The sequence below is a fragment of the Somniosus microcephalus genome, chromosome 19, assembly GCF_052327205.1.
Source record: "Somniosus microcephalus isolate GS21.2 chromosome 19, FLI_Smic_1.0, whole genome shotgun sequence".
Classification (NCBI taxonomy): Eukaryota; Metazoa; Chordata; class Chondrichthyes; order Squaliformes; family Somniosidae; genus Somniosus; species Somniosus microcephalus.
In genome coordinates this window covers 49,675,401-49,684,719 of record NC_141005.1, presented here as the reverse complement: position 1 = coordinate 49,684,719, position 9,319 = coordinate 49,675,401, and positions in this window count along the sequence as shown.

Below are 9,319 nucleotides of genomic sequence, written 5' to 3'. Positions count from 1 at the left end.
ATCCACCTGTTCCGCCGCCTTCAGGGATCTGTGTACTTGCACACCCAGATCCCTCTGACCCTCCGTCTTGCCTAGAGTCTTACCATTCATTGTGTATTCCCTTGCCTTGTTAGTCCCCCCAAAGTGCATCACCTCGCATTTTTCCGGGTTAAATTCCATTTGCCACTGTTCCGCCCATCTGACCAACCCATCTATATCGTCCTGCAGACTGAGGCTACCCTCCTCGCTATTTACCACCCTACCAATTTTTGTATCATCCGCGAACTTACTGATCATACCTTTTACATTCATATCCAAGTCATTAATGTAGACCACAAACAGCAAGGGACCCAGCACCGACCCCTGTGGTACCCCACTGGCCACAGGCTTCCAGTCACAAAAACAACCTTCGACCATCACCCTCTGCCTTCTGTCACTAAGCCAGTTTTGTATCCAATGTGCCAAGGCACCCTGGATTCCATGGGCTCTTACCTTCTTGACCAGTCTCCTGTGCGGGACTTTATCGAAGGCCTTACTGAAATCCATATATACCACATCCACTGCGTTACCCTCATCCACACACCTAGTCACCCCCTCAAAAAATTCAATCAAATTAGTCAGACATGATCTTCCCTTGACAAAGCCATGTTGACTATCCCTGATTAATCCTTGCCTCTCCAAGTGGAGACAAATTTTGTCCCTCAGAATTTTTTCCAATAATTTTCCTACCACTGATGTTAGGCTCACTGGCCTGTAGTTCCCCGGTTTTTCCCTACTTCCCTTCTTGAATAATGGTACTACATTAGCGGTTCTCCAGTCCTCTGGCACATCCCCTGTGGCCAGAGAGGTCCTGAATATATGTGTTAGAGCCCCCGCAATCTCTTCCTTTGCCTCACACAGCAGCCTGGGATACATTTCATCCGGGCCTGGGGATTTATCCATTTTTAGGCCAGCTAAAACTGCCAATACCTCCTCCCTCTCGATGTGAATATGTTCAAGCATATCACAGTCCCCCCGCCCTATTTCTATGTCTACATCGTCCTTCTCCATAGTGAAAACAGATGCAAAAAATTCATTTAGAACCCCTCCTACATCTTCCGGCTCCACACACAGATTGCCACTTTTGTCCCTAATGGGCCCTATTTTTTCCCTAGTTATCCTCTTACCCTTAATATACTTATAAAACATCTTAGGATTTTCCTTTATTTTGCTCGCCAGTGTTATTTCATGGCCCCTCCTTGATCTCCTAATTTCTTTTTTAAGTATCCCCCTATACTTTTTGTACTCCTCTAGGGCTTCCTCCGTCTTTAGCCTTTTGTATCTGCCAAAAGCCCTCCTTTTTTTCCTAATCCATTCTCGTATATCCCCTGACATCCAAGGTTCCCTGTGGTTTTTGGAACCACCCTTGACCTTTACGGGAACATGTTGCCATTGTATGATCTCAATCTCCCTTCTGAAAGCCTCCCATTGCTCCGATGCGGATTTTCCTACAAGTAGCTGATCCCAGTCCATTTTGGCCAGATCCTGCCTTATCCTATTAAAATCGGCCTTCCCCCAATTTAGAACCTTTATTTCCGGCCCATCCCTGTCCTTTTCCATGACCACCTTAAATCTTACCATATTATGGTCACTGTCACCAAAGTGCTCACCTACTAGCACTTTTTCCACTTGGCCGGCCACATTCCCTAGAATTAGGTCCAGTACCGCCCCCTCTCTTGTAGGACTTTCTACATGCTGGCTCAAAAAGCTCTCCTGGATGCACTTTAAGAATTCTACACCCTCTGAGCCTTTCACACTCTGACTATCCCAGTTAATATTGGGGAAGTTGAAATCCCCCATTATTATTACCCTATTATTTGTACATTTCACAGAATCACACCTCTGAGATTTGCCTACATATCTGTTCCTCTATCTCCCCCTGACTGTTTGGAGGCCTACAGTACACTCCCATCAAAGTGCTTGCCCCCTTTTTGTTTTAAGCTCCACCCATATGGCCTCATTAGAGGAACCTGCTAATATATCATCCCTCCTTACTGCAGTAATTGACTCCTTAATTAATATTGCGACACCCCCTCCTCTTATACCTCTACCTCCCCCTCTGTCTCGCCTGAAGATTCTGTACCCCGGAATATTGAGCTGCCAGTCTTGCCCCTCCCTCAACCATGTCTCCGTGATAGCAACAATATCGTACTCCCATGTGTTTATCAACACCTTCAGTTCATCCACCTTATTTGCAAGACTCCTTGCATTAAAATAGATGCCATCCAGCCTTGCCCTTATATATTTGCCCTGTCTACCAAGCTGACTTGTTTTTTCTCTATAATTGGCAGCACATCACCCCCTATTTCAGCTCCCCTCTGTATCCCATCCCCCTGCCAAGTTAGTTTAAACCCCCCCCAACAGTGCTAGCAAACCTCCCCGCAAGGATATTTGTCCCGCTCTGGTTCAGGTGCAACCCGTCCGACTTGTACAAGTCCCACCTTTCCCAGAAGCAGGCCCAGTGATCCAGGAAAATAAAACCCTCCCCCCTACACCAACTCTTTAGCCACGCATTCATCTGCTCTATCCTCCCATTCCTATACTCACTAGCACGTGGCACTGGGAGTAATCCAGAGATTACAACCTTTGAGGTCCTGCTCTTTAATCTGTTACCTAGCTCCCTAAATTCTTGATGCAGGACCTCATCCCCCTTCCTACCTATGTCGTTGGTCCCAATGTGGACCACGACCTCTGCCTGCTCACCCTCCCCCTTAAGAATGCCCTGTAGCCGCTCAGTGACATCCCTGACCCTGGCCCCAGGGAGGCAACAAACCATCCTGGAGTCACGTTTGCGGCCACAGAAACGCCTATCTGTTCCCCTTACGATAGAATCCCCGACCACTATTGCTCTCCCACTCTTTTTCCTCCCTTCCTGAGCAGCAGAAGCGTCCCTGGTGCCAGGAAGTTGGCTGCTGCTGCCTTCCCCTGGTGAGTCATCCCCCTCAACAGTATCCAACTTGGTATACCTGTTTGAAAGGGGGATGTCCGCAGGGGGTCCCTGCACTACCTGCCTGCCTTTGTTGCTCCGCCTGATGGTCACCCCCTGTGCTGCCCTACCCTGAGGCGTGAACAACTCGCTAAACGTGCTATCCACGACCCTCTCAGCATCGCGCATGCTCCAAAATTCATCCACCCGCAGCTCGAGCGCCGCAATGCGGTCTACAAGTAGCTGCAGCTGGATGCATTTCCCGCACACATGGTCGTCAGGGACACTGGCAGCATCCCTGACTTCCCACATGGAGCAAGAGGAGCAGAACACGGGTCTGAACTCTCCTGCCATGACTTACTCCTTTAATTAATTTAAAAATTTATTCAATACCCCAGTTACAGGTATACTCTAGGGCGCTTTATTTACCAACTGTCCCCACTACACCACAGAAATTTAACACCACAGAATTCAAGCTTGTATTGAAAAGAGAGAAATACTCACCAACCAATCACTTACCTGCTCCCTGGTGACGTCACACTTGGATTACTTTTTACCTCTCTCCTGGAACCTGGATTGGTCGGTGCCTCTGACTGCTCCCTCTCAAGCCTTTAAGCTCTCCCGCCTCGGGCTGCTCCCGCGCAGGTCCGCTGCTTCTCCGGTCTCGGGGCTGTGGGCCTCGGTGCCTCTGACTGCTCCCTTTTAAGCCTTTAAGCTCTCCCGCCTCGGGCTGCTCCCGCGCAGGTCCGCTGCTTCTCCGGTCTCGGGGCTGTGGGCCTCGGTGCCTCTGACTGCTCCCTTTTAAGCCTTTAAGCTCTCCCGCCTCGGGCTGCTCCCGCGCAGGTCCGCTGCTTCTCCGGTCTCGGGGCTGTGGGCCTCGGTGCCTCTGACTGCTCCCTTTTAAGCCTTTAAGCTCTCCCGCCTCGGGCTGCTCCCGCGCAGGTCCGCTGCTTCTCCGGTCTCGGGGCCAGTATGTGATTTATTTCTCGGGGCCATGTCAGTGCGGGGGCCTGGGGCCTAGGCTTCTCCAACCGCCAGCAGCGCAACTCCAGTCCCAGGCTCCCGGCCTAGACCGGGACCAACACTGGCAGAGGGGAAAGGGTCTGCTGCATTCCCGGGGTCGGTAGGTGGGGAGGCTTCATAAGCAACTGGGGTAGGTTGCAAGCCCCGAATAATTATCTGCAGATCCTGTGTTTGCAGCTGAGGGGATTTCTTCTGCTGACAGCCCCAGGTTAACGGCAGCCATCTTTGTCAAGGAGGGCAAAAAGTTTCAGTGCGACGCCATTTTGATTCAGTGTGTAACAGAGTGCATATAACAGAGTGCATGCATGGCCATCTTAGTACAGGAACATAGAGTGGGTGGGGCTTCAGTGCTCCCAATCGGGACCTACTGCCCGGGCGAGACAATCGACTGTGTGGGTGGGGCCTAATCTTTCCAACTGAAAAGCAAGCGGTGGCCATTGTTGTTTGTGATACAGCAGTGACAGGTGAGGACCGCCTTTTTTAATAAAAAGATTGGTGAGGTTGTAAAGTGTATGTTATAGAAAGATTTACCAAAAATGTTTTATAAGTACTTTAAGTTTCATCTTTCAAGGTATTAAAAGGTAGGCTGGGCCATGTCAGTGCAGCGGCCCGAGGCCTAGGCTTCTCCAACGGCTGGCAGCGCAACTCCAGTCCCAGGCTTCCGGCCCAGACAGGGACCAACACTGGCAGAGGGGATAGGGTCTGCTGGCTCCCCCCTCCCTTTCCCCCCCTCCCACACACCCCCTTGCCCCCCCCAACACACCCCCTTCTCCCCCCCACACACAGACCCTTCCACCCCCCACACACCATCTTCCCCCCCACCCCCCCTTCCACACCCCCCCTTCCGCCCCGTCCCACACTCCCCTTCCCCCATCCCACCCCCCCCTTCCCCCCGTCCCACCCCCCCTTCCAACCCCCGTCCCACACCCCCTCTTCTCCCCCCTCCTCCCCCCCATGCCCCCCTTCTACCCCACACCCCCTTCCACTCCCACACCCCCCCTTCGCCCCCCACACCCCCCCTTCCCCCCATGCACCCGCTAGCCCCCCCATCCCACACACACCCTTCCCCCCATCCCACACCCCCCTTCCCCCGTCCCACAACCCCCTACCCCCGTCCCACCCCCCCCTTCACCCCGTCCCACACCCCCCTTCCCCCCCACACCCCGCCTTCTCCCCGCCACAGCCCCCTTCCCCCCATCCCCCCCACACCTCCCCTTCCCCCCCACACCCACCCCCTTCCCCCCAACCTTCCCTTCCCCTTCCCTTCCCCCCTTCCCCTCCCTTCCCCCTTCCCTTCCCCCCTTCCCTTACCCACCTCCACCCTTCCCTTCCCCCCGTCCCCCTTCACTTTGCCCCCCTCCCCAACCACACACCCCCTTCTCCCCCACACCCCCCCTTCCCCCCCACACACCCCCTTCCTCCCCGTCCCACACCCCCCTTCCCCCCACACACCCACCCTTCTCCCCCCCACCCAACCCCCTTTCTCCCCCCACCACACCCCACACCCCCCCTCCCCCCCACACCCCCTTACCCCCCACCCCCACTTCCCCCCACCCCCCCTTCCCCCCACACACACCCTTCCCCCCCACACACCCCCTTCCCCCCCACACACCCCTCCCCCCCCACACACACCCTTCCCCCAACCTTCGCCCTCCCTTCCCCCCTTCCCTTCCCCCCTCCCCCCTCCCCCACTTCTTCCCCCCTCCCCCCCTTTTCCCCCTTCCCCCCCTCTCCCCCTTCCCCCCTTCCCCCACTTCCGTTCCCCCTCCCCCCTTCCCTTCCCCCCTTCCCTTCCCCCCCTTCCCCCCTCCCCTCTCCCCACTCCCCTCTCCCCTTCCCCTCTGCCCCTCCCCCAGTCTCTCTCTCTCTCCCCCCAGTCTCTCCCCCCCAGTCTCTCTCTCTCTCTTCTCCCCCCAGATTCTCGCTCTCTCTCTTCCCCCCAGACTCTCGCTCTCTCTCTTCCCCCCAGACTCTCGCTCTCTTTCTTCCCCCCAGAGTCTCCCTCTCTCTCTTCCCCCCAGTCGCTCTCTCTCTTACCCCCAGTCGCTCTCTCTTCCCCCAAGTCGCTCTCTCTCTTCTCCCCGTCGCTCTCTCTCTTCCCCCGTCACTCTCTCTCTTCCCCAGTTGCTCTCTCTCTTCCCCCCAGTTGCTCTCTCTCTTCCCCCGTCGCTCTCTCTCTTCCCCCCAGTCGCTCGCTCTCTTCCCCCCAGTCGCTCGATCTCTTCCCCCCAGTTGCTCGCTCTCTTCCCCCCGTCGCTCGCTCTCTTCCCCCAGTCGCTCTCTCTCTTCCCCAAGTCGCTCTCTCTCTTCCCCCCGTCGCTCTCTCTCTTCCCCCCAGTCGCTCTCTCTCTTCCCCCCAGTCGCTCTCTCTCTTCCCCCCAGTCGCTCTCTCTCTTCCCCCCAGTCGCTCTCTCTCTTCCCCCCAGTCGCTCTCTCTCTTCCCCCCAGTCGCTCTCTCTCTTCCCTCCAGTCGCTCTCTCTCTTCCCCCCAGTCGCTCTCTCTCTTCCCCCGTCGCTCTCTCTCTTCCCCCAGTTGCTCTCTCTCTTCCCCCCAGTTGCTCTCTCTCTTCCCCCCGTCGCTCTCTCTCTTCCCCCCAGTCGCTCGCTCTCTTCCCCCCAGTCGCTCGCTCTCTTCCCCCCAGTCGCTCGTTCTCTTCCCCAGTCGCTCTCTCTCTTCCCCAAGTCGCTCTCTCTCTTCCCCCCGTCGCTCTCTCTCTTCCCCCCAGTCGCTCTCTCTCTTCCCCCCCAGTCGCTCTCTCTCTTCCCCCCAGTCGCTCTCTCTCTTCCCCCCAGTCGCTCTCTCTCTTCCCTCCAGTCGCTCTCTCTCTTCCCCCCAGTCGCTCTCTCTCTTCCCCCCAGTCACTTTCTCTCTTCCCCCCAGTCGCTCGCTCTCTTCCCCCCAGTTGCTCGCTCTCTTCCCCCCGTCGCTCGCTCTCTTCCCCCAGTCGCTCTCTCTCTTCCCCAAGTCGCTCTCTCTCTTCCCCCCGTCGCTCTCTCTCTTCCCCCCAGTCGCTCTCTCTCTTCCCCCAGTCGCTCTCTCTCTTCCCCCCAGTCGCTCTCTCTCTTCCCCCCAGTCGCTCTCTCTCTTCCCCCCAGTCGCTCTCTCTCTTCCCCCCAGTCGCTCTCTCTCTTCCCCCCAGTTGCTCTCTCTCTTCCCTCCAGTCGCTCTCTCTCTTCCCCCCAGTCGCTCTCTCTCTTCCCCCGTCGCTCTCTCTCTTCCCCCAGTTGCTCTCTCTCTTCCCCCCAGTTGCTCTCTCTCTTCCCCCCATCGCTCTCTCTCTTCCCCCCAGTCGCTCGCTCTCTTCCCCCCAGTCGCTCTCTCTCTTCCCCCCAGTCGCTCGCCCTCTTCCCCCAGTCGCTCTCTCTCTTCCCCAAGTCGCTCTCTCTCTTCCCCCCGTCGCTCTCTCTCTTCCCCCCAGTCGCTCTCTCTCTTCCCCCCAGTCGCTCTCTCTCTTCCCCCCAGTCGCTCTCTCTCTTCCCCCCAGTCGCTCTCTCTCTTCCCCCCAGTCGCTCTCTCTCTTCCCCCTAGTCGCTCTCTCTCTTCCCTCCAGTCGCTCTCTCTCTTCCCCCCAGTCGCTCTCTCTCTTCCCCCCGTCACTTTCTCTCTTCCCCCCAGTTGCTCTCTCTCTTCCCCCCAGTCGCTCTCTCTCTTCCCCCAGTCGCTCTCTCTCTTCTCCCCAGTCGCTCTCTCTCTTCCCCCCAGTCGCTCTCTCTCTTCCCCCGTTGCTCTCTCTCTTCCCCCAGTTGCTCCCTCTCTTCCCCCCAGTTGCTCTCTCTCTTCCCCCCGTCGCTCTCTCTCTTCCCCCCAGTCGCTCGCTCTCTTCCCCCCAGTCGCTCGCTCTCTTCCCCCCAGTCGCTCGCTCTCTTCCCCCCGTCGCTCGCTCTCTTCCCCCAGTCGCTCTCTCTCTTCCCCAAGTCGCTCTCTCTCTTCCCCCCGTCGCTCTCTCTCTTCCCCCCAGTCGCTCTCTCTCTTCCCCCCAGTCGCTCTCTCTCTTCCCCCCAGTCGCTCTCTCTCTTCCCCCCAGTCGCTCTCTCTCTTCCCCCCAGTCGCTCTCTCTCTTCCCCCCAGTCGCTCTCTCTCTTCCCCCCAGTCGCTCTCTCTCTTCCCCCTAGTCGCTCTCTCTCTTCCCTCCAGTCGCTCTCTCTCTTCCCCCCAGTCGCTCTCTCTCTTCCCCCCAGTCGCTCTCTCTCTTCCCCCCAGTCACTTTCTCTCTTCCCCCCAGTTGCTCTCTCTCTTCCCCCCAGTCGCTCTCTCTCTTCCCCCAGTCGCTCTCTCTCTTCTCCCCAGTCGCTGTCTCTCTTCCCCCCAGTCGCTCTCTCTCTTCCCCCCAGCTGCTCTCTCTCTTCCCCCAGTCGCTCTCTCTCTTCCCCCCAGTCGCTCTCTCTCTTCCCCCCAGTCGCTCTCTCTCTTCCCCCCAGTCGCTCTCTCTCTTCCCCCCAGTCGCTCTCTCTCTTCCCCCCAGTCGCTCTCTCTCTTCCCCACAGTCGCTCTCTCTCTTCCCCCCAGTCGCTCTCTTCCCCCAGTCGCTCTCTCTCTTCCCCCTAGTCGCTCTCTCTTCCCCCCAGTCACTCACTCTCTTCCCCCCAGTCACTCTCTCTCTTCCCCACAGTCGCTCTCTCTCTTCCCCCCCGTCGCTCTCTCTCTTCCCCCCGTCGCTCCCTCTCTTCCCCCCAGTCACTCTCTCTCTTCCTCCCAGTCGCTCTCTCTCTTCCCCCCAGTCGCTCTCTCTCTTCCCCCCAGTCGCTCTCTCTCTTCCCCCCAGTCGCTCTCTCTCTTCCCCCCAGTCGCTCTCTCTCTTCCCCCAGTCGCTCTCTCTCTTCCTCCCAGTTGCTCTCTCTTTTCCCCCCAGCCGCTCTCTCTTCCCCCCAGTCGCTCTCTCTCTTCCCCCCAGTCGCTCTCTCTCTTCACCCCAGTCGCTCTCTCTCTTCCCCCCAGTCGCTCTCTCTCTTCCCTCCAGTCGCTCTCTCTCTTCCCCCAGTCGCTCTCTCTCTTCCCCCCAGCCGCTCTCTCTCTTCCCCCCAGTCGCTTTCTCTCTTCTCCCCAGTCGCTCTCTCTCTTCCCCCCAGTCGCTCTCTCTCTTCCCCCCAGTCGCTCTCTCTCTTCCCCCAGTCGCTCTCTCTCTTCCCCCCAGTCGTTCTCTCTCTTCCCCCCAGTCGCTCACTCTCTTCCCCCCGTCGCTCTCTCTCTTCCCCCCGTCGCTCTCTCTCTTCCCCCCAGTCGCTCTCTCTCTTCCTCCCAGTCGCTCTCTCTCTTCCCCCCAGTCGCTCTCTCTCTTCCCCCCAGTCGCTCTCTCTCTTCCCCCCAGTCGCTCTCTCTCTTCCCCCAGTCGCTCTCTCTCTTCCTCCCAGTTG